Source organism: Malurus melanocephalus, unplaced genomic scaffold (genome assembly GCF_030028575.1).
Source record: "Malurus melanocephalus ecotype Western Australia unplaced genomic scaffold, MMel_1.1 scaffold_349, whole genome shotgun sequence".
Taxonomy (NCBI): Eukaryota; Metazoa; Chordata; class Aves; order Passeriformes; family Maluridae; genus Malurus; species Malurus melanocephalus.
This window is the reverse complement of record NW_026623581.1, coordinates 337,261-362,283: the sequence shown is the minus strand read 5'-3', so window position 1 is coordinate 362,283 and position 25,023 is coordinate 337,261. Positions and strand designations below refer to the sequence as shown.

The following is a 25,023-nucleotide window of genomic DNA, read 5'->3' as shown; positions in this document are numbered from 1 at the left end:
AAAAAAAAAAAAAACCCACCCAACATACACACATCGAGAAAGAAAGAGGAACGTGAACGCTCCGCAGCCCTCGCCCCCGGACTCGCTCCGCGAACATCAAATGCATGCCTCATATGCTGCGCAGAGCCGCCCCACTTGGCCCTGGCTTCACAAAGCAGCCTCCGCTGCCTCCCCGCCTGGCCGTCCCCCCATCTTGCCGGCCCTTTGATGGCAAGCCCCGAGCCTCCCTCCGGCTCGCTCTCCCAACTCCAAACTACATTTTCGGGCTGACTAAACTTCCGTGTCACGCCGGACCTCACGCCAGCACAGCTCCGCGCACGGGAAAGCCCCGGGCCGCCCTGTCCCACGTGCGCCGCGGCGCCCGCCCCGCTGGGGCGGAGGGACAGGGGGAGCAGCGCCTCAGGCTCTCCCGGCGGGGAGAAGGCAGCCAGCAGCGGGCTCTCCYGGGCGAGGGGAAGGCAGCCGGCAGAGGGTTCTCCCCGCCGCTCACCTGCCCGCCGCTGCCGGACCGCGCGGTGCTCTCAGCGGGGAGCGCGGAGCACGGCCCGCCCGGCGCGGGAGCTCTCCCCGCTCCGCGAGCCGGCAGCGCCGCTCCTTGCGAGCCCCGTCCCGCGGGAGCCCCGTAACGCCGCTGCTCCGGCGCCTTCCCAATCACAAAGTGCGAGACGACGGGAACACCGCCACCACTCCCCACACGGGCGCACCGGAGCCGACAACGCGACCGGGTGCTTCCCGCCGCCTCCACTGCCCCAAACAGGCATCTTCACAAGCAACTGCCTCCAAACTTCCCCTCCGACACCGCAGCCCCGGAGGCACACCGCTAGACCCTCCTGCCCCTGTCGCCGCCTGCCCGCCACTCCMGCCCGAGCCCCGCGCGTAACTTTCTGTCGCGCCGCCGCTCTGCCTTCCCGCGGCCGGTCGAGGGGAGCCCCGCGACCGTCCCGTCACCGCGGGACTCGGCGGCGGCGCTTCCGCAAGGGAGCTGTTCGCGGAGCGGAACACTGACCTTCCTGCCGCGCCGCGGGGCTGTGGCGTGCGCGGTCCGAACCGCGAGTCCCCACACCGTCGCCTGGCCCTGGCTGCTCTCCCTGGAAGGGCAGCCCCGTCGGGGGTGGGAGGAAGAGGCGAGAAAAGTTTCACGATCCCACTCCCCCTCTCCGTGGGTGAGTGTGCCGAGGTTTGCCCCAGCGCGGGCGGGTCGGGAAAGGGGCGCGGAAAGACCAGGGAGCTGCGGAGCGCGGGGGCAGGAGCGTGGCCGCCCTCTGCGCCGACGGGGCAGGTGCCCGCGGGAAGGGCTTTGCTCCTTCGCTCGGCTGGGCTCAGCGGCGGGAATGGGAGCGGCAGCCCGCGATGCTCATTCCGGCTGCCGGCTCTGGTTTGGCAGCGCCATGTTGCTGGCTTGCTCCGGGCGAAGTTCCTGCGCTGGCGAGCGCGGCGCTCCCCACATCTCGCCCGCGCCGCCGTCTCCCGTGCGCTGGCCGCCGCGGCTTTGTGTGTGTGTGGCTGGGGATTTAATTCTCCTCCTCCTCCTCTTCTCCTCCTCTCTCTCTCTCTCTCTCTTTTTCTTCCTCACCCCCCCCTCCCCTCTTTAGTCCGCCGGGAAAGCCGCTCTTCCTCACCTTGCCGCTGGGAGACCGGGCTCCGTCTGCTGCACGCTGCGCTCCCCTCGCATCCCCCCTCCCTCTCTCCCTCCTCCTCCTCCTCCTCCTCCAGCCGTCGCCTCCCCTCCCTTCCCCTCCCCCCGGGCAGGCGCTGCACCGAGGGAGCCGCCGCCAGCAGCAGCAGCGGCAGCAGCGCCGCCACCGCTTTTTCCCTCAGCAAGTTTCCCCCTCCCCTGGCTGCGTTTCCCTGCTCAGGCAGGGCTCGCCCGGCCGCTCGCCCGCTCCCCCCCTTGCCCTGACTAATTGATTTGCCCCCCCCTCGCCGCGCCGCCAGCCCCTCGCCTCGCCCTCTCCCCCCGGCTGGCACAGGTCGCTGCCAAGCTGCGGCGCCCCGGGGGGGGGGGACTCCGCGCTCCCGCGCTCCCCGGCCGGCAGGAGGGGAAAACCGTCCCCCCCCCGCCCCGCCGATACTCCCCTCTCTCGCTACCCAGAAGGCCAGTGGAGAACCGCAATTACCATAAAGCTCCGTTCACTCCGCTCCACCAAGCTGTCAAAACCCCGGCGGCGGCGGCGCTGCCAGACATCGTTGCGAGCCTCCGCGCCGGGTCGCGCCGCGCTGCCACCCCCCACCACCCCGCTCGCCCCCGGCCCCTCCGCTGGGAGTCCCCGGCCTCCCCGCCCGGCTCCCCCCGTGCTCCCCGTGGCGCCCGGGATATCCCCCGGCGATGCAGCCCGCGCCCCCAATCGCACCCGCCTGTTTCGGGTTTCCCCCGTCACGCAAAGGCATCCCCGCTCCCCCAGGACCTGCCGAGGGCTCGCAGCCGCCGTAACCCCCCGCAGGGATCCCACTACGGGCGGACCCTTTCGGCCGCAGCCTCCCACGCTCGTGGAGAGAGGGTGTCGCCCCCCGACCCCGGGGCCCCTCTCTGGTCCCACCCTCCGCCCCCAACTTCGCGTGGTCCGCGGCTCGGCCGCGCTGATTTCCGCGCTTCCCCGCGGTCCGCTTCAGCGAGCTCTGAATCGGGATGGGAAAAAAAGCCACTCGTTTGTCAACGTCTGCATTGCGGGGGGCGGGGGGGCCGAGGGGGACCTTATTAAAGCGCGTTTTCGCCTGATCCGGCTTTGGCAGCCCTTAACTCGCTTTTTACCTGCTGTAAGCAGTGTGGCAACCCGGGGTGGGGTGACGACTGAAGCGCCGTTTCCCTCGCTGGCATTTCTACGGCTGCTTTAAGATTCCTGCCCGGATCGTGGAGCCCTTTAATCTCCGGGTTGGTAGTTATCGGCTGCATCTATTTACTTTGGCAAGGCAACTTTTGGCTCGGCGAGCTCGACTCGTAAATTTCACGTTCATAACGCCCATTCCCTCTGATACTCCCAGGTTTGGTCCCGCAGAGCCCGCGGCGTGGAAGCTCCCGGGGCGGCCCCGGCCTCAGGGCCAGGCGGGCTCTCGGCCCCACTGCTCCCCCGCACCTCCCGGCGCCTTCCCGGGGAAACGGGAGTTCTGCCACCTCAGCGCCGCCGGCGCCGCATCGAGCCCTTCTCGCCGCCGCTCCGTGTGGGAGCGACTGCCAGCCAAACGCCAGGCGATTAACGCGGACAGTTTGCCCCGGGGGGGATTTTTAATCGCCTCGTTCAGGACCCTGCGCGAAAAGGCTGCGGAGACGCTACAAGCTGCAAAAGCTTCCCTCACCGAGGGCGCCGGAGCAGCAAACAGGGTGATGGGAATTCAACGCCAGAGCAGGACAGCCGGGACTGCTTGTGTGTTCTCCGCCACCGCTTATCTCTGAAGATGGAAAAATTAGAGTTCTCCGAAGTTGTCCCTACTAAAGCTCCCCACCTCCCAAATGAAGAAGCTTTTAATCGAGAAGCTACACTACGTCTGGAAAAAAAGTGGGGGTCGCTAATGCTCGGGAAAAGGACACAGTCCAAAGAAAAGCACACACACCACACACCCGGGTCACGGCCAGAGGGTTGGCATTTCATGCAACTGCCATCACGGGCTTTGGAGTTTCACTGCGTCTCTTAAAAGACTCGCCCGTCTCAAAGCAGAAGTGAAATATCCACCATCTGAAACCCGAAACGGCAGCCGCACCGCTCAGCTTCCTCGCAGGGGAGCCCTGGGAGCCGCCGAGTACGGGGAACGGGCTGCGGTCCCACCGTGCTGGCCGACGGGGCGCACGGCCCCGGCTAGCGGCCGGGTTTGATCCTGGTGCGGCGGGCCACGCATCYGAAAAGGCTCCCACACGTTTTTTTAATCTCCAATAACAAGCAGAAGGACACCTGGCCTATTACGCTGTAAAGCTATTTTTTATAAAGATGTTTTAGGGCTAGACATTAAAAGTTATTAGACTGAACACACATGAGTTACAGGCACACAGCTGGAGGGGAGGCCTTTGTTGGATTTTTTTCTCCCCCCTTTCCTAGGAAAACCTCATTAAAATTGCTTCTTTCGATATGAAGCAGAACTAGTGCGTTTCCTAGCGAGGTGGCCAYAGCCTCGGCTTCCCGGCTTCATTGATCTGGGCTTTGTCTCTCCCCACAGGTCTGGATCCGCGGTGCCAGTGGCCCACACTTGCATCACAAAAGTCGCCCGCTTCCCTTCCCCGAGGCKGCGAAGTCCGGATCACAAGTGTGTGCCTACAGCGTGGGGCTGGGTGCTTGGGGCAGAGGTGGTTGTTTTTTTGTTTTTCAYTAGTGATTTAAAGTTATCTCGGGGTAAACTTGCTCTGCTTTTATTTTTAACCRTAAACTTTCTTTCTTTGTGAACGCAGCTTCCTTCGTGGCGGGGAGGAACAGACACGCGCTTGTTCGCCTCTGTGCCTTTTTTGTTCCCTGGGTCCCCGAGCTTTGCAGCGGGAGGCTGGCGGCTCCGGGCAAAGACATTGGGGCTTCAGTTCGCTCCTCCCGCGGCCTGTCCCGGCACGGCTGCGCGCCCCGCCGCCTTCCCCAGCGCGGGTCCAGCGGGCACCGCCGAGCTAACCCCGGAAAATTCAAAGCATGCTCTTGCCTTGCGGATTACCGGGCGGCCTCCCCCCCTCCCACACACCCCGGAGGGAGCTGACCCCCGGGTCAGGCCGCTGCACACTGCTCTCTCCCCGGGAGAGGAGGGGGGGCTCCGCGCTGTCGCTGCTGTTGCAGCCGCCCGAGGAGCCGGGCGAGGATGCGCTCGCAAAAACGGCTGCTCCGATAATGCTAAGTACTTAACCTCCTCGTAAAGACAAATCCATTGTTAATGGCAGAATAGGCTTCTCGCAGGAGGCTTCCAAGTGGGATGGCTTTATGCCGGTTCTCATTTACCTCCAGCGCCGCCTCTAATTGGAAGCTTCCCCGCGTCCCCGGCCTGCGCACCTCAGAAAGTTGGGGGTTAAACTGCGGGAGTGGCGAGGCCGGGCCCCTGGCCCCCTCCACGGCCCGCTTCCCTGCTCACCAACGGCAACAGGAGCACGCGGGTCCTTCGGGCACGGGAAATGAGACAGAGGGGAGGTGGGCTCTTCGAAGGTAAAATGAATTAATGCRAGCGAGGTGCTCAGACAGCTTGGTGATGAGTGCTAGGAAAAGCCTATAAATAACAGATCACTGTCCTAAGCTCTGAATTGCCCTGCTTGAGTGTGTCTTAAATCAGACCTTTATMATTGGTTATTGTAAGGCTGTTTTTAATGGAAGTGTAGAAATCTGAATAACAAAACAAGACAAGCCTCAATTGGCGTTATACAGGGTCTGCAGCGCTTTCAGGCCTGACACGGCGTCAGCATATTGTTACACCGCCATGCAAACTCCCCGGGCAATCAAAGGGGTTTTGCATAGCAGAAGTACTATAATTTTACTTCGTAGTTCAGGGCTACTCCGTTGACAGGAGATCCATAATTTTCCTCTCCCGTCTCCCCAGAAGAGCCCGAAACGCACTCGGTTCACGGACTAAGCTCCGCTATCTTTCTTACAAAGGCGAATGACAAATATCTCCGGTTGCGTTTGTTTTGCTCCGCACCCTTTCCCCGCTCCACGTAACAGCGGAGACGCCCGCGGTGCTCCGGTCCCCGCTCGTCGCCCGGAGCGGGCAGCCCGGGAGGGACAGGCACTCGCACTATCAGCCTGCCCCCAGCCGGGGAGCTCGGCCTGCCGCGCCGCGAACGGGGGAAGCGCTCACCGAGCCCGGGGAGAGCTCGGAACGGAGGGCGCAGCGCCGAGCCCAGCGGGGTTCGAGGCACGGCCCGGGCCCCGGTCTGGGGAAGGCGGCAGGCAGCCCCAGCTGCAAGAGGAGGGCAGGCTAGCTGCGAGCTGCCCCTTCCACCTCTCCCACTTGCATACCACGGCCATTTTGTCTGCTTGCGGCGCGCCCGTGTGTGTGTCCCCCGCCCCCGCCCTGTCCCCTCGGGCTGCTGCGGGCGCTGCCCCGGGCGCAGGGGCCGGGCCGTGCCGGCGGTGGGGCCGGCGGGGCAGGCGGAGGTGAAAGGCGGGCGGCCCCGGCCGCTGCTGCGAGCGGAGAGATGCAGCCGCTAGGCAAGGCCCGGCAGGGGAGGGGGCGTGCGCCGCACAAGTCTGGAGAGGAGTAAAAATAGCGCCGGCGAGGTTGTCGCTCTCCTCGCCTCCCCCCAGCCCAGCGGGGGACAGCGGTGGGGCTCGGCGGGAGGGCGGCGTGGAGGGCTCAGGGGGCGAGCAGGAGCGGCAGCCAGACAAAACCCCGGCCCGGCGGAAAACGACGCAGGCGAGGTTGAGCCTTCGCCTTTGAAGGCGGTGCGCGGGAGCTGGAGGCTACAACCCCTTTTCCCAGTGGGGTCCTTGAGCCCTGCGGGGCGCGGGGCTGCGGCCCGGCCCCGTCCCTTGGCCTGGGGAGGAGCGGCAGCGAGCGGTGGCTTGGCGGAGGCACACAAGCCACCGTGCTCCCGAGTTTAAACATAATACGGCGGCCGGGGGAACCGCCATGGTTTGAAGGTGTGCTTGTGCAGACTACAGCTTGTATGTTAATAATTGGATACAGTCGATGAATCACCTCCGTCCTCCTTCTGGTTTTGTTTTTGTGTTGTGTTTTGTTTCGAAGGGGGTGGGGAGAGAAAGCGARGAGACGGTGGCTCGGCGCTGAATACCAATTCCGAGCCGGGGTTCATAAACACTGGGGTTATTCACTCCGCCCCAGAGGTGACAGCGGAGGCCTCCGCCGCCCTCCGCGTCCGCGCCCCGCGGCGCGGCCCCCGGGCTCGCCAGCGTGCCGAGCGGGATTTGCGCCCCGGCTGGAAGCCCGGCAGCGGCGGGTGGCTCGTCGGGGTGCATACATATGAAATGAGAGCCTGCAACATCAAAGCGGCAGCAGAGCGAGGGCAGGGAGGRGTTCTCGGTGCGTACACGTGTGTACCTTTCCAGAGAAAAAACCCAAATTTTTCAAATCGGACCCCCCCCCCCCTCCCCGGCCCTTCACTCCCATGGCAGACACGCGGAGAGATTCTTTAGTCCTGTACTTAACACTTCACAGTGTTTTTAGCAATTAAGGCGAGAGGGGGTGGGTATAAAGATAAGCCACTTTTTCGCCCTGCAAGTGTGAAAGATAAGATAACAGTAAGCTGGGGCAAAACGTCTGCTTACAACCTCCCCCCAGCGATTCTGATCGGTCACCTCTTATCGCAGAAAATGTTCATTTCGAAAGCAGCTTCAAAAATCCAAGGGAAAATAAAAGTATTTTCCTTTYAGAAGTGCCATTTAAAACCCCGTCCTTACTTCTCTCAGGTCTCTCTACATCGTCGTCGTTCCCCCCCCACCCCCGCCATCACGGTACCCAAACAAGGGCAGCAGCCGCTTCATAGCGCGCCTCTCGGAAGCCAAATCACGCAGGTAATCAGAGGACCGAAACCTGTCAGGCGCCGAGATTAGTGGCTCCCCGCCGCTCCCCGGCCGTGCCCGCTCGTCGTCCCCATCGCAGGCGGGGGAGCCGGCCCCTCGCTGCCCGCAGAGTGGGCACAGACCTGCGCTACGGAAAGCCCCGCGCCGGCCCCACAACCYGCGGCGGGTGAGGCAAAGCGAGAGGAGAGCCCAGCAGCCTTTCCCAGTTCGTTTCGCTGCAGCWCCCCCGACGGCGCCACTCCCCTAGCCCGGCCTGTCCCCAGCCAAGCTGCAGGATCCGCTGTGGGCGGCCGTGCTCGGCGTCGAGTCGGTTCTCATTCTGAGCCTCTCGGCCGCCCCCGCGCCCCGCTGCCCGGCAGGCACAGGCGGAGACGGTGTGCGGGCACGGCGCCCGGTTCGCACGGCGCTGGCCCTGCCTCTGCGGCACCGGGCAAGGCCCCACCGGGCCCGCCCCGCGGCCCGCGGGCAGGATGCGGGCGCTGCTCCTCCCCGGCCCGGCGCGCCTGCCGCGGCCACGGCCGAGGTTACGCGCTGTTTCCCAGTCCCCGGGGGCCTCCCCTGGGCCCGGAGGTTTCCCCTCCCGTCCTTGAGCCGTTGGCACCTGCGATAAACAGAGATGTCGAGTAGAAAAGGCTTCCCGACACCTTCCCGAGGGCAAGGCGTGGCAGCGCCGTGTCCTCGCCGCCCTGGGAAACCTCTACAAGGGTTTCCACGCCGGGCAGCGGAGCGTGTGTGGCGTGGGTGTGTGCGCGTCCCGTTGTGCCCCGGCAAAGACACATCGAGGGCATCACACAGGAAACGCGATAGCAGCGACCCCGCGGTGCCCCAAMGTGCTCAGGGCCGGAGCGGAGCCTGGGTGGCTCGGCGGGGAGCCAAGACGGTGGGGGCCTTCCCCTGCCTCGCCTCATCCCCGGTCTCCTCCCGCAGCCCTTCTCAGAAACCCGTCGGTGCCGTGCTCTCGAAGTGAGTGGGTCAGCAGCTGATGACAAGGGGAAAAAAGAAGAGAGCGACCGAGAGAGCGAAGAAAAAACTCCCTCCCAAACCCTAGCCTGGCGCGATTACTCATCCCCAGAGTTCCCCTAAGTCAGAGAAACTTGGCGAAGTCCCAAGGCCGAGCCGTTAACACGGTCTGAGGCTCCCCGGGCACCCTCCGCCGCTGGGCAGGGTCTGAAGGGGCCGAGGCTGAGGGGGCTGGGGGGCCAAGGCCGTCGGGGAATGCGCGTCCCCATCCTCGGCGCTGTTCGCGCTCGAGTTATTGTGGAGCGTTTTATCTTCACAGTCACATCGGCAGCTAACGAAGCTCGGCGGCTGCAGCCCACACGACTTTGGTTCTCTGCATTTATCCTTCAATAAAAGCCGATTCCTTTATTAGAAACAGGAGACGTGTCTCCTACCGCCCCTATCAAATCCCAACTGGCAAGGCGCAGCCGACACCTCCCCCTCAGCCCCCCCTGCCCGAGAGGGGCAGGCGGCACCACCCCATGGCCTACGCCCCCCTCCCGCTGGACCCCCCACCGCGAGCATCTCGCACTCCCCCACTCCAGCCCCCCAACGAACAGGGGCAGCCCTCGTCYCCTTGCACCGGGGCGGCCAACGCCCCCTCCCCGTGTTCCCGCCCGGGCAAGAGCAGCCGAGGCCAGCCGGCCCCTCCCGCCSCAAACAGCCCGCGCCGGCACGGGCAGCCGACACCCCTCCCCTGCCAAATCAATCGTCCCCACAGGCGCACCCACACGACTTTCGTTCCCCTGCATTTATCGTTCAATAAAAGTCGTTTCCTTTATTAGAAACAGAGGAGACGTTTCTCCCACCGCCCTCACCTCATGCCCCCTCCGCGGGGGCAGCCGGAGGCCCCCCTACCACGTCGCCCCCCGCCGAGCGCGGACCGCCCCACTCCCCCCGCTCCCACCACCGCCGCCCCCTAAAATAACAATAACAGTAATAACAATAATAACAGCCGCCGTCCCCAGCAGTCGCGGCAGTCAGCACCCCCCTCCACCGAGCTCAGCCCCCCCCTCCCCCCCCCTCTCAAATCCCCCATTGCTAGGCGCAGCCAACCGGCCCCCCCCCGCCTTTCCCCAGGCGCAGCCAACGACCCATCAAATCCCCTGGCCAGGCATGGCTCGGCCCCCGCCCGCCTCGCAGCCCCCCCGGGCACCGAGCAGGTCTGCGCGGCGGATGTTTGTGTGCGACTCCGATCGGAGCTGCCGCTCCACCGCTACCGGGCGGGGAATGTTTCCCCGGGCGCCGCCGGGAAAGCCGGTGCTCGGAGGATGCCAGCCCGCCTTGCCGTGCCGTGCCCCGCCGTGCTGTGCCGTGCCCCTCCTCCGCGGCGCGGAGCGCCCGGCGGAGATCTCCCCGCTGAGGAGGGGCCGGGAGGGAGCGCACTCTGTATCGCATTAAATTAATCGCCCGGCTCCGGAGGAGGCAGGTGATTCTGCCAAACACAATGAGGGGTTTGAGCGCTGCGGAATAAAGCGCTGTTCATGGGGCCGTGGGCGGCGGTGCYCGGCTCCACCGCGGGATCGCCGGCTCCCGGGCGATCTCGGCGCTGCTCCCCGCCGCCGGCCCCAGTGCGGGGAGCTCCGGCTCGGTGCACCCCACCCTCGCCCTCGGGATGGATAAAGGGAGGGCGCGGGRGGGAAACGAGCAGCCGTCCTGGCAGCGGGGGAGCAGCAGCCCCTGGGGACTGGAGACGGGGGGTAGGGGGGGCTGTAGCCAGCTCCCCCCCCGCCCCCGCTGTGCGTCCCCTCGGGGGCGGCCCTTTGAAATGCGGGGGGTGAGAATCAGCCTCCCGAGAGGAAGCAGGGGCCGAGTGACGGGGACCGCGCAGCTCGCCGTGCAGGGCGCCGGGAAGCGCGGGGCCCCTGGGCGGCCTCCGGGCGGACGGTGCGGGGCGGGCGGCGCTGCCAGGGTTCAGGCGGTGGCAGGCGTTGTTTTCCTCGGAGAGCGGAGGAGGAGGAGGAAATCTCCGGGTTTTTAATGAGGGGGTACAGAAGGGCTGAGCGCTGGGATTACACGGCGCGGAGACAGAGCTGCGGGCTGTRTGTGCGCGCAGGGCTGGTAGTCTCCGCCCGTCTGCCTGCTAATCGCACGTTTTCCGCTGTTTAAAAGAAACCGAGACACTGTGGCCGAGCCCAGCGCTGTCTCTGTGACTGTGACATGAAAAGATGGCGCTCTCTCCCCTCCCCCAGCCTCCCTCTCGGTTTACACTTCCTCCCCAACAGCTTTTGCCTTCCAGTTTTTTAAAGCCCTCTTTGCTCCTTCCTTCCCGCCCCTCTCCCCCGGCCGGATACCACCAGCTTCCCAGCCGGTCGGTGGGTCCCTCTGTTGCGACGATTTTTTTTTTCCCCTTCCTCGCTATTTTCGCCTCTCCCTTTTCTCGGAAACCTCGATCTCTTTATGTCTCGATCTTTTGTGAACTTCAGCGGCAGTTTGCAGGAGCCGGGAGGGGAGGGACCGAAGGAAAAGCGGGCAGGGGGTTACCCCGTCGCTTCTGTCCCCCATCCGTGTCCTCCCTCTCCCCAGAGGCAGCGGGGGCAGGAAAGTGAGCCGGATCTAGGTGTGTGCGTGTCGGGGCGGGCAGCAGGGGAGGCTCAGGGAGGTTCCTGCCCTCGCCCGCGACCTGGTCTCGCTGCGGTTGCCCTGRTCGCCACGGGAGCTCGCCCGGGGGRAGAGCGAGCTGCGCTGGAGCGATGCGGCGGGAGGAATCTCCGTTGGAGGAGTTTACCTGTCTAGAAACCTGGCGCACCAAGGTGGTCCCGGCTCCCGCAGAGGGTCCACGGAATTGGCCGCGGCCCCTCTCCGAAGCAGGAGGGCTACTCTGCCGCCTTCCACATCACTTCTTGCGTTCATCACCAGACCGCTCTAAGTGCTAAGTTTTTTTTCTTCTTCTTTTTTTTTTTTTTTTTTCCCTAAGCCTGCAAATTAAATTCAGCGCCGCTCTCCTATTTTAGTGTCTGTTATGTTAATTGCACTTAGCGCTGGGGCGCTGCTCGCCAGGGATGTATGAAGGCCTCGGAGATTAACCGCAGGCTCTTTCTCGGACTCATCTGAGGCAGCAGCAAGTTCCGAGGGGCTAACAGGGAGTCTTYAAGATTCCATGTGTTTTCGGGGCGTGCTGCTGCTGGCCGGCACCTCCAAACTCGGGGCCAGCGACTCTCGGCTGGCAGGTCAGGCTGCCAACAGCTCCCTGTGCGCCCGCACATCTATTTGCGTAAGGATTTGCATTGCGGGACGACAGGTATTTTTCCTCCCCGTGGATGGTAAAAATGCAAAATTAGCGTGACTGTTTCTAGGCAGAGAAGCCACGACTACGTGATCTCGCCGAACCTGTCGGTTGTGCTCTCTGGAGCAGCAGGGAAACCGGACACCTTTATCAGTGACCCCCGGAGCCGTTCTCCCGGGCGTTCGCCGTATTTATCGCCATCTAACCCTAGGCAGCCCGCGAGTGCCGTGTCACGGCCCCTGCCCTGCCCGGGAATGTCCGTGCACCCGGCTGTGCCCCGCGGTGTTACCCAGCCACTCCGAGAAGGAGCAGGCATGTGTGGCCTTCCCAGGCATGCCCCTTCTCCAGCGTCTACTTCATCTATTCGTTATCAGGGGACGGTGTGTGGAGTGACTGAGCCTAATAAGTTGTCCACTTGTTCATTTCAGGAGCATTGATTTCTGGTTCCAAGGCACTCTGTTCTAGCTCTGGCTACAGCTGCGGGGCATTTCGCAGCTGGTCTTTCGCCTAGACAAATATCAGCGAGAATGTGAGCGTTATTAGCCACATAAATAAATCATTAACGTGCACACAAATGTTATTTTAGCATAACTTCCAGGGAGAAAATATCCCGGCGGGGCAAGGCGGCGAGGCGTGCAGCGTCGGAYCGGCCCCGTTGCGGCGGGCGGGGGTCGGCACCCCCCCGGCACGGGGCCGGGCGGTGAGGCACGGCTCTCCGGCTCCCGATTGAACATTAACMGGGCCGGCCGGCGTGGCACGGCCGCAGGGCCTTGCTTCGCAGACCTTTGTCTGCTCTCCCGAGGCCGGGCGGGGACGCGGAGCGCTTTACTCCCCAAACGCGACGGCACTAATGAGATTACCGGCCGGCTGGCCGCGGCTGGGGCTGGGAAGCGCCGAGCAGGCGGGCAAAGCCCAGCCCGGCCCAGCCGCTGCGCCTCGTTAGCGCGGAGCCCGCGGTAGGARCGACGTTTGGTTTTGGCCTCCCGCGAAGGGCCGCCGGCTCCCCCCGTGCMCCAGCGGCAGCGAGCGGGGAGCGGCATCCGCCGCCGCCCGGGCCGCGCTCGCCCTGCCCCGCGGAATCCCGCGGGTGCCAGTAAAGCCCTGCCTGGGAGCCCTGCCAAGGCGGTCTCGCTTTGATATTCCGCGCCACGGCCGCTCCTCCGCTTGCTCCTAATCACGCAAATGCGAGCTTGCCCCGGCACTCTCCTTAATAAACACTGAGCGCGTTTCGCTGGGCTCCCAAAGTAAATACGGTATCGGAGAAGCGGGGTTGCGCTGGGAAGCTGAAATCTTCCACTTTTTCGCACTTAGCAACAGACTGAGGCGTCGTGCGCGCCCTCTCCGAGCCAGGCTCGGTGTGATTTACTTTCTGGTTGCAATGCAGATATTCACTTGTCAGTTCAAGGGCAGGACAGAAACTGTGCAAGCGGAGTCTTGTGAACGGAAATCTCCCATTTACGAGGTTCTGCTCCAGCACCAAAAGCCACCCTCCAGCACCTTTGTTCTGCATGCAGCTGCTTTTACACACACACACACACACACACACACACACCCCCTCCGCCCTCCACCCAGCCACATCACCATCCAACCCTTCTTCCCGCGTCTCACTCCTCAGATGGATTCTCAGTCTTTTCCCGACTGACCCTGGGGGAGGCGGCAGGGGGGAGCAAGGGGGAGGGAGCCCGGGAGAGGTTGATGATGAATGACAAGGCAAATGATAAGAGCCGAAGCGACAGCAAAAGCAAACAGAAGTGGTCTCTCGCAGGGCCCAGAACTGTCCGCGGCCACGGGAGTTGTGCCTGTGCTATGAAGGCAGGGTTGGCCTCCGCAGGCAGCCCGGCTTCTCCGGGGCGAGATAAACACATTTCGGTCACGTGGCGAGCCTATACGGTGCCATGCTCCTATTTGCCTTCCCCGCTCGCTTTTCACAATAACATGCCATCCACCAGCCAGCTCCGAGGCTAACCTCACCTCCCTGGAACCTGGCCAGCCCTCCCGGGCCCGGCCGTGCGGGGAGAAACCGCGACTCCCTTGGGGAGGTTGCATCCAGGCCTGGGGCTGGAAGCAGCCCAAGTCAGGGCTGGGGCAGGGTCCGRCCGCACAGGGTCCGGTCTCGGTCCAGGGGCTGGAACGGGAGCTGGCGATGCAGGGGGGGGCGGGAAGCAGGGGCCACATCCCSAGGACAGGGCTCAGGAAGAGTGCTGTGTCCCCGCCGGGTGGAGTTTCGCCCGGGGACCGCAGGAGAGGAGCGTGTGCGGCTGGTGCCGCTTCAGGGCGGGGGGGAACCCTCGCATCTCCGTCAAGATCGTCCGGGCGTAGAATGGGCTCCGAAGAGAGGAAAGGGGAACGGGGCACCCGCAGCGACACGCCAGCTTCGCTATTTTAAAATGGCTGAAAAGGGTGTCCCCGGGCATCCCCTTCCCGTAGCAGCAGCGGCGAACCCCGTCGCCCCGAGCACCGCGGGCGCCGGCGGCAGCCCCGGTTGATTACGGGAACAATGAGCCACCGCGGGCGCGCCCGGTGCCTCCCGCTGCCGGGGCCGGCCGAGGGCAGCGCCGCGGGGCCGGGGGTGCAGGAGGCGGGGAAGCATTCGGGGAGAGCGGGAGGATGGAGCCGGCCGAGTGCCCCCCCGCCCCCGCCGCCCGGAGGAACGAGCGTGCCGTTTAATCCCTTTATCCCCGCTCGCTGGTGGCAGTGCGAGCCGCCGGGCCGGGAGCCACCCGCCAGCCGCCGGGGAGGCAGCGTGCTGGCTCGGCGCCGCAGATGCCGCCGGGTGGGAGCAGGGAGCGGATCCCCAGCGGCACCGCCTCCACAGCGGCAGCGGCCCCCGGGGACCCGGGCACCGCTCGGTCKCGCAGCGGGAGGTTCGCACCCTTCRGAGCCCCCGAGGGTTTCCTGCCGTCGGACACCCAGCACCCCGCTCGGGGCCCGGCCACCTTCGTGTCTCGTTCCCGGGGCAGGCCTCTCTTCTCTCCCCGCGGGAAYACTGTCTGCAGCCTCCCCTCTCTCCGGACCTCCCCGGAGCCCCTGGGCGAGCGAAGAGCAGCCCTCGGTGAGGTGCCCAGGTTGCAGCCCGTGCTCCGAAATCCGGCAATTATGCAAATRCCCGGGATGCTCTCCCCTTTGATCTGAACTTCCTCGGAATGATCCCTTCTCATTACGGGGCATGAAAATGCCTCTCGGACGTGTAAAGTGAGCTACAGAGCTCCTTTCATCCCCTTTTGTTACCCGCACCGGGCTCGTCTCTCCAGCCCCGCATTCCCCGAGCGCCGGCAAAGAGGACGGAGAGGGGCTCCCGGGGGAGGCGGCGGGACGTGGGAGCAGCCCGGGCCGCCGGTTGTCATGGCGAGGCCAAGCGTCTTCCCAAGTTATGTGCGACTAATGGGTTTGTGCCCCGCTCGGCTCCGGGTTCACCTTTCCCCCCGCTGCTCGGCTCCCCGCCGACCTCCCCGCCCGCGCCCCGGGAGGCAGCGGCGCCCCCGCCCCGGCCGAGCGCGGAGCCTCGTCCCTCTGACTCACTGCCTGCATATCAAACGCCGCGGGGGTTAGGAGAGCGGGCGGAGGGAAGCGGCGGAGGATTCCCGTCGACGGGAGTGCAGTCCTCGAGCGACTTTAAGCTCCATCTTTTGCTGCGCTCCTCACCACCTCTTGTTTCAGTTTTGRTAACTGAGGCTAACGAGGCACTGAATGTATCAGAGGTTTAGAATGTCTACGAAATCGTGGATATGATTTTCAAGACTCCCAAGAGCCTTGAAAGGGATTTTCTGTTATCTTATTTTTTCTCCTTTTTTTTTTTTTTCTTTGAAGCGATATTAAGAAAGTTTATGCTGTCTTGAAAACTACTCTGTAAGAAAAACATTCTGACCATTTGCTGGAGGCCATTTTATGAAACCTCAAGGAGGTTAATAGCTTGCATAATTTCAGGAATACCAGGTCTCTCCTTAATACCTTTTTCTCATTCTCTGCCATTTACTCAGACAAACCGGGAGCTCCGTAGGCCAAGCACTCCYGTGACAGACAATGGATTCCTACCTATCTGAGGGGCCTGCGAAGGAAAACGGATGGACTTCTTCCCTGTTCTGCCCATGCACAGTGCTGAGAGAAAGCCTGCRATGTSTCTGAGACYCARGGATGCACATGAAAGAGGACACAGTGTAATGAGCCTACCCTAAGTGTGGAGGTTGCGTTTTTCATTTTGCTGGAATTTGCTATTTCATCTAGAGAAGCATTGGTAGAGGTGGCRTGAATGAAATTGTGCTGCTGCAAAACAAAGCTGAGCAAATGGGAGAAGGAGAATTATTTGAACTGTTTCTAAAATGTTGTCATGTTTGTTAACAGCTGCTTAACTCTGGTGTCTAACAAGCTCTTGGAAAATAAGTTTATTAATAAAAAATAGAAAAAGGCAATGCCCCTGCTTGCTTACAATTAAATGATGACAGCTTATAATGCATTCCTTTGAGACCTCCAGTAATATCAGGGCTCAGGGGACTTGAAATACCTAATTCATAGATTTTTTAAACCAAGAACCGACTGTTATGATCAGCTGGTCTGACCTGCCACATATCATGGGCCAGTGAATTTCAGCCAGACGTTCTTGTATCAGACCCATAAATTCTGCCTGAGCTTTTAACCTGGCATCCAATCTTGTTCCTAAGACTTTTAAGTAACAGGAAAAACCACTGTTTGCCTCAGACGTTCCAGTGGTTATGTCCCCTCACTGTTACTGTTTTGTTTTGTTTTGTTTTGTTTTGTTTTGTTTTGTTTTGTTTTTTAAATGCACCTATATCTGCTCAGAATTCATAGAGCTTCATTTTCCAACATAAGATCTCATTATGCCTTTGTCTGCCACATTAAAGAGATCTTGACTATCAGAAATCTCCCCATAGAGACACTTAGGGCACTTAAAGACTATGATCAAACCAAGTCATAGCCTCCTCTTGGATAAATTAATAGATGGGATTTCTTTAGTCTTTTGCAATAAGATGCGATTCCCAGACCTTGAATCACTCTTCYAGCTCTCTTCTGATCCCATATTAATTTGCCAATGCACTTTCAACATGCAAACACCACAAACAGAGCCGGACACAGTATTGCAGCAACGGCCTCATTCATGTCRGAAGCACTAATGGCATCATTAAGTTTACTTGTTTAAAACCCTATGCAGATTGCTTTTATAGATAGCCTTAGCAATACTGACTTTATTAAAACCCCATTTAAAAAGTCACCTGTCTTCATGCAGACTAATGTTGTTCATCAAATTCACAATGCTGAGYGTCGCTTGACCAAAATGCAGTGCTGGCTTAGCTTTTCTAGCTGGGGCTTTTTCAGTKCTCCATCAGCCCTACCCTTCAGTAGAGCTTCATATTTTTTTCTTTTGTCTGTAAGAAGCAACTGCTGCATATTCTCACAATGACACCAGCCCTGGATGTACAGCAAGAGAGAAGCACAGACACAGCTTCTCTCGACCATTCCCTTTTCCCTCTTCCTCTCTTACGGTACCAAAGCCCTCATTAAGTTGCTCCAAGACTCAGGGTAGTTCAGTCCTTTCATGTACAGTGGCGGGGCTCAGTTTTGAGACACCCCTCCTGAGATAGCTCATAGGGCTTTTTCAATCACGTCAAAAGGTCTGCTTTCACACCTCAGCCCATTGCCCATCCACCTTCTCATGAACATCTGCTCCAAAAGGCAGACATTAAGTATGGTAGGGCTGTGAGTGACATTGCATCATGTGCTGCAAGCCTGGRCTCTGTGCTGCGTGAGAAGTGGCCTGAGTTGAAGCCAAAATGCCTTGGGTGAGACAGGCTCCCAAAAGCCTCAGCATTAGTTAGGATGGCATCGTGCTGGGCTTTGTRTAGCAAGGATGAAATAATGTGACCCAACAATCTCCTTCCATATCATTTCAATCTTCAAAAGCCAAAAATCATGTAGGACAGACACATTCTAGGAAACGTCTGAGCCTCAGCTTTGTACACGTTCTCTGTGCTTCCTATCAGGAGTCACACCTGGGTAACATTGCTTTATTTGTTTTCCTCCCAAATTAGAGGGTTTTTTTCATGGTCCCAGTTGGAGATTCATGTTGGTTATGGTCACGTATCAGACCAAAGGTGCTTTTCCTGCCAAAGGCAATCAGACTGGCACACAGCATCTTCCAGCAGCTCACTCTGTTTCCCAGGCTGTCCCTACTGAGATCTGTGCCCCAGCAGAGGTCATGGCACATGCTAGAGACTGGATGAGCTCAGTGGGCCTGCACTATGGTCACCTTCCAGTGGGAAAGTATCTGTGACCTGCCTGGGAAAGCTGGTGTCCATGTAGGAATGATTCTCCATTTGCACAGARCTGCTCAAGGGACTTGTATGCCACCTACTCTGCCCCTACCTCTGGGGACATGGTGGCAGAGCACARAGCCTGTGTAACTACACTTTTTATGTTAAGGTGAACTGTGATGGAGCTCACATTATATTAGAGCACCTTGAAGCTGCTGGTGCAACACCTGCCAAGGCCCAGGCTGCACAAACCAACACCAAGACAGGCACAGCACAGGATCAAGGGTTAAGTTTCTTTTATGCTCATGTCCCACCTCACGTTCTGCACCAAGCAGTTGCACCACAACTGCCCCTTTAAGCTTAAATTATCCATGAGCYTAAATTATTTTTCCCATGACACACAGCACAGCCTTCATGTCCTACTAGTAGCAGCCCTCCCTTCTTTTATACTTTTCATGTGCCCTCGTTTTACTATGAGTCAGACACACTTGCCCTCTCTTCCTATGACTTACACTTTCCTACCTCAGAGGACACATATATCAGGAGACATATCTGATGGCCCAGTTTATGGATATCCTCTCGTACAATGGGCATCACTCCTTTCCAAAACTACTGCCAGATAGCTATCGGGTTCAAATCAAATTCYCTCTTAGACCCGACCATGAAAAAGCAAGCACAGAGAAGTCACCTTTGTTGTAACAAAACACCCTTCAGTTGCACTTAATTCTAGTAAGCAGCACATTATCCTCACTCGCCGTACGAAAATGCAATTTATAATTTTAAAAAGCAGTAATCAYTCAAACCATCGGACCTGCAGCTTTGAGGCACTGCATGCTGCAGGATGGGATTGCTTCTCTTCTGTCTAATTTACCTGCAAGCACACGTCGCCCAGCCACTCGTGACAACCTGCACTTGCTTCTTTCCAGGCTGCTACAGCCAWCACTCTTTGGGTCTGAGCCACTCTTTTGGGGTCTACTCCCCTCCAACCCTCTCTGGGGTTTGTCAGTTGTTTTCATGGAGAGCAGAATGAGGCTGTATGTGGAAAACCAATATTGACATTTCCTTGTTTAAATATCATACATCAGAGGGGGGTCACAGGAGCCAAGGCCACCAGAAAGGGTCCCCCCACAAGCTATTATTTCCTTTTAAAAGCACCAGGGACCCAGCAGTCTCAGCTGGGCCTCACACCCGCACGTCTGCCCTTCTCTGTGAGCTGGCTGACTGCTGCCGGTGCCACTTAGCAAATACAGATGTTCAGGTCTTTTTCTTTCACCACGGGTCTCACTCATCCCTGAGCAGAGGTCTGGTGCTAAATGAATGCATCGTTTAAGCCCTGTTGTCAAGGCCATGCAAAATACACACCCCATTCACGCTCGCCTCACTCCTTGCTTGCAAAAATCTACAGYATTTTCCTATCAAATTTGAAACAAATGGCATTCAAACTTATTTTAAAAATTAATTGAACCAATACATCAACAACTTTCATGTTTTCAGAGCCTGCACGGCCCTCGCCTGGGAAATTAGAACTGCAGGAGGGTAATTTTGCATTTAAATCAATGGAGCTCTCTTTCCCAACAAGGTTGCCTTCATACCAAGCCAAGCAGCTCTAGCAGGGTTCTGAAGAAGGGAGCCCGTTAGGTGTCCTGCACCTACAGCACACCCCATCTCCCTGCCAGGACAGCYTCCTGGGAAGCTGTGCAAGTGTAACCCTCCCATTAGCACCATGTGGGGCTGTTTGGGGGGTTCTACACCCTACAGCCTAGTCCCTTTCTCTCTTCATTCATCCAAGCAACACCTCACCTGCTGTGCCTTATTCCATGCATTTCTCCCTGTTCCCCATGTGGCTCTCCAGGTGAYATCAGATGCAGAGCTAGGAAAAAGCGTGTTTGGGGACAGCTCAGAAAAAAGGAGCAGAGAAAGTGACAGAAGACATGCCCTTTCCCAGGGAGGGAACGGCTGCAGGATTTATCTTTTAATCTAAACCCCTGAACAGATTTGCTGCCAAAAGAAAGATAATCCACATTATGTAGAAACACAATTACATTCACATGAACACACACATACAAACACACACTGTTCCCTTCTAACTGCAGGACACAGACTTTGGGACTGGTGGCCTTGGTGAGACACAGCAAAGGAGCCCATGGCTCAGTCCAGGAGTTCACCTGCCTCCCTGTACCACCAACATAGCACTCGTGGTCATCTGCCTCTCTAGACTCTAGGTTTTGCTTCCATTTTTGGGGCAGGCAGGAGCAATCTGTCTTCTGTGCTTACACAGTGCCCAGCACACTAAAGCTGCTGGCACGGAACACAGTATTTTTGAACCTGGAAAGATAAAATATCACTGAAATTCAGCATATGTCGATACCCCTATTTATCTCTGTGTGTTCTGAGCCTTATCCTACTCTGAAGTCTCTCCTTACTGTTTTATGTTTTGATGATGGAACAGTACATTAGACAATGCAAGGCAGAGTCTACCCCAAAGAGCCCAGACAGGCAGCATAAACAGAGTTTCTAAGAATATGGAGACATCATTTAGGTGGTCAYGTAGTGATCTTTCAGGATTTTCAGTGACAGGATTTTTGAAATCGTTTTTCCCCTTCTCAGAAGTRTACTGAGGGTGGTGAGAYATTGGGAAACAGTGAAAAAGAGARACTTGASARACAAACTGGGAGAATATCAAAGGTGTAAGTCTGGCTGCAAGGAGGCCTGTATGCTGATAGGGACTGGGTGCCTGCCTCCTGCTGCTTCTGGCAGCAAAGGGCTGGGGTTAGAAGAGGGCCTGGGGTGCATCTGTGTTCCAAACTGGAGCAGCTTTCGTGCYTTTTAGTGTCCCAGAGAGCTGCTCCAAGCCACTGGGGTTTGCCCATTCTGCTTTAGTAATGTTCTCCACGACTTTGTTTCCGAGGCATAGCCATCACCACATAACAGCACTTCCAAGGAGATTTTAAAATGCCTTKGGGACAGCAAGGGGACAGCAGTGGGAACACTATCTGAGCCACCCTGTTCTGAGACACTGGGACTTAGATCCATCCAGGCATTAATTCAGTGACAGCCAGGCAGGACCAGGCTGTCATAATGGCACAATGTACTGTTGGAAGCAAATCCACATAGTTTCAAGTACACGCAAACCATTTTCTGTGGGACCTTGGAGTGCTTTACAAGAGCGCTCAAGGGACCAGGTGACTTTTAGCACGGTGAGTTTCAGCTTCATAACCAAGGACCACTGTGACCATGGCCCTCCCTCAGGTAGGGATGACTGCAAAGGCCAAAGTTGGAAAAGATTGTTTTCCTTTTCCATTGCTACTGTCTGGTTTTCCAGCTTCTTGTTATGCATACTGCTTGAAAAGTGATGTATGCTACCATCATAACACAAGCTTGTGTTTTTCTGTCCCTTCTAAAATGCTGGATGTATGTAGTCAGAGAACAGCTCTGTGCAGAACCTACAGGGAGGTGTGGAGAACCTGGGGCCTGGAGAGCCTTGGTGCTGCCTTCACACAGTGAACAACAAGGCTCAGAGCTAAAAGCAGTGGTGGTATGTAATACCTGTGCAATATCTSTCCCCTCGCAAGGCAGGGACCAATCAACTACACCCAAACCCCATCAGGCCCCTGGGAAATGAGTTCTAGTATTGGTTTGCCACAAACCTTGCCCCAAATAGGGAAGAAGGACGTTGTATCAAGCCAACCTGAAAGAGTTGCAATGACTCATCCTTGCATCGTTCTTTCCAGTGTTTCCTTGCCATGGGAGGGGGATCCTGAAGCCCTTGTTCGCATGTACCTACAGGACTGCCTCCCAAACATTGCTTGTACTTGGTTTTCCCCAGTCAAGAGCTACTCTGGCATCTTCACACACGCACACAGAGAGGGATATTTCTGAATGCCATTGGCATCATCCACTCTCCCGCTCCCAGGCAGATGAGGGCTCAGCCTACCCAGGCATGTGCCACACCACACCTTGTCCCCATGGTCTGCCCAGAGTCTGTCCCCATTCCCTGCACCTTCCACTGTGCCAACACCAGCCACCTCTGGAGGACCAGAGCATTTGCTCTGGTGCAACAAGGGCRCATGAATCATTTTCCTCCTAGGCAGCCCTCTCTGCTGGCACAGTGGCACAATGCTCTTGCTGCCTGCTTCTGAAGCAGYRCTCAGAGGTACAGRGCAGGTTATAGATTTTTGCCTCTCKCTGACTTTTGTGTTCAGCAGCAGCACCTTGTACTTGTCAGGCCTCACTGTCAGCAGGGCTGCACAAGCAGCTGGCTTGCTGCCGTGCCCCTTTGCTTCCTCTGCCATCCCTGATGCGTTAAAACTTCCTCCARGGGCCAAGGGGGTGGAGGGGAGCAGAGGGAGAAAGCAAGTTCTGTAGGACACCGGGGCTGGGAATTGCTCCAGAGTGCTGGTGGCAAGTTTGAAGGCAGCTGGTGTGCTCTGCAAGCGCAAGGCAGTCGGGAGCAGGGGGTGCGGGCTGGGAGGTGTCACTTGCATGACCTGGAGCCGGGGCCATTACCGGGTCGGGGGRCAAACCGCCCTGGCTGGCTCCTGTCAGGCTCCCCGCGGGCAGGGGCACAGCTCAGACACTGCTCCCAGCCCCACGCCCTGCTGCACATCGTCCTCAAGAACCCGGGCGAATCTCATTGGGGCGTCTCACAGCCCTTCAGTCCCCCCGGCGAACTAACCCCGTGGGACATCCGGACAAGCCCTGTCCCACTGCTGTGGCCCCAGCCCCGACGGCATGGCCCAGTCCGGCACTGCCTGCCTCCCCCAGGGCTAGGAGGTGCTGCTGGCCCCGGGCAGCGAGTGCCTTCCGGGCTGAGGAACGTGGCCTACATCAGTCCGAGCCACAATCCCGACAACATCACCCCTGTCCTGGGAAGAGCCTGCGATGTCCTGGCTGCCTGGGGGTAGCAGGGAACTCCAGAAAATACCAAGTGCGTGCTTGGACTGCATCAAAGGTRTTTATTTTGATTGTCCTTTGGCTGTAACTTTCTGTGTTCGCTTTTGTTTTATAGCTGCTCAAGTTAACTTGSAGAATTAAGACAGATTTTGGGGGGAGGGGGAGGAAGGGGGTAGGAAGCCTTTGTTCTCCGGAGTGTGCTTGTCTTACTTTTGCATCATGTGGCCTGAGCGGCACACACACACATCCCCCCCGCCCCGACCGTATTTACTCTATCTCGAGTGAGTCCTTTGAAGGAGAGGGCAGAGCCGTCGTTAACCCCCTGCGTGCCTGCTGGGCCCTCCACCGGCTGAGCCCGCCTGTGGCTGGGACGCAGCCGATCTCGAATCCCAGAGCCACGGGTGTCGTTTCGATGGACGGCATCAGGGGTGTGTTTGTGCCCCCCAAAAAAGCCCAGAGCGGCCATCCCGTGGCCRGTCCCCGCGCCAGCCCAGCGCACGGGCAGCCGGCGGCGGTGAGCCTCTCGGAGAGAACCCGGGGATACCCCGCTGATCGCTAGCAGACCGGGCTGCGTACACGAGGTTGGAGATGCCTACAAACTCGAAACAGCTGCCGGGCTTTGCTCTGGCCTGCCTGCTAAAATACGCCGATCTCCTTTTAATCTGTTTCATATTCACAAATTAAGCACTTAGCCTAGGTAATAAATCATGAGGCAGTTTACGAGACTAGCAGGAGACAAACAAGTGGAAAGGGAAAACAATCGCCTAAAAGTAGATTCCGTAAAACTGAAAATATAACTCGGAAATGTAACAAATGTAACTCAGAAAACGYAGCCCGCGCTTCCCGGGGCGGTGGCAGCACCCCGCGGCCCCGGCAGAGCCCCGCGGCTGGCGGGGGGCCCGCCCCGGGACCAGCCGAGCCCGCACTTGTCGGCGCAGCTGGGCTCCGGTAGCACCCCGGGCTGCCGCCTTTGTCTCCCCGGGTACCGGCCTCCCGCACCGGCTCCACCTGGGAGAGACTCCCGCGGCAGCCGGCCTGGAAATAATGACTCGAGCTGCCGATAACCTCGTCTTGCACACCCGCGGCTCGGCTCCAGCTGGGGCGGGGGGACGAGCAAAGTGAAGACGGAAAAAAAATAAAGTGCGGGCTCGCTTGACGCCGAGCCGTTCGCAGGCGCCCGCGAGGGATGTGGCACTCCCCGGTGTCCCCGAGGGAGGCAGCTCCGAGAGGTGCCAGGGGGCTCGGGAGCGCACGCGTCTGGCCGCCGAGCGCAGGGGAGGGGAGCAGCTGCAAAGTCGCGTCTTGGCTAGCGGAGTTGTCCCTGGTCCTCTTTCGGGATGGSCGGTGGAGGGGGACACCGCGGCTGGCGAGGGACACACGCCCTCCCCAGCCCCCTCGTGGGGCTGCTGTCACGGCCACCACCCACGGACGTCGTGGGCAGGACAGGCACGTCCCAGCCGCGGGTGCTGCGGCGGGAAAAGGGAATCGGGAGGCGGGCGAGCGAGCCTGCGGAGGTGCCGGCCGGGCGCTGGCACCGGGGGCCCGGGGCGCTGCTGCCCGCGGCGACAGCCCGGGACTCCCCGGCGCTTTGCCCAGAGGCTCTTCCCGGGAGAGCCGCCAGCCACTCCAGGGCACGAAGCCGAAAGCCCCAAGACAAAAGATCCGGCGCTAAGACCCCTCCTGGCAAAGTCGCAGCCTGCCRAAAGTATTTCACCAGAGAGTTTTCCCCCTCCCCCGGCGGAGCTCCACGGGCCGGTGGCGCCGAGCCGTGCGGAGCCGTGGCAGTGGGGCCACGATCGGTTGCGGGAGGGGGAGCGAGCAGGGGAGGGCGGCAGGGCTGCTGTGTGGGGGACGGTCGGAAACATCCCCCGGGAGAGGTGAGGGGGGAGTGGAGCGGTGATTTAAAGGAACTCCCGCGAAAGGGAGCGACACAGACCTGCGGCCGTCCGCCGAATCCAATCTGCAGAGCCGTGGGTGCGAAGAGGCGCTGTCAGGGGCTATTTATCTCTCGCCGGAGCGGCGGCTCCGGTCCTCGCATCGCCCGCCGGTAACAATGGCAGCGGCCGGCGGCTTTCCACGCGCCTGGGCGGCGGAATGGATGGCGGAAGATGCCGCCGCGCTCCGCTCACACGGGCTCGTTCATGCATCCCTCTTGGCCAGAGCCTCTCGCTACTGCCGCTCCGCCGAGAGCTCTGGCCCGCTCCCCCCACAC

At 59.7% G+C, this 25,023-nt stretch overlaps 1 protein-coding gene across 7 annotated transcripts in view; it reads right to left on the bottom strand.

Annotated features, from left to right (window-relative positions):
- Nucleotides 1-24,959, bottom strand: part of BCOR (BCL6 corepressor) — an 83,337-nt gene extending 58,378 nt beyond the window's left edge. For 5 of the 7 annotated variants that reach the window (XM_057378226.1, XM_057378231.1, XM_057378233.1 and 2 more), the window contains exon 1: nt 1,620-1,680. The gene's annotated coding sequence lies outside the window, so the exon portion shown is untranslated. Of the gene's footprint in view, nt 1-1,006; nt 1,072-1,619; nt 1,681-24,747 lie in introns of those variants that run through there. The other 2 variants (XM_057378228.1, XM_057378227.1) reach the window with 2 other exon arrangements.
- Nucleotides 24,960-25,023: the final 64 nt, after the last annotated feature.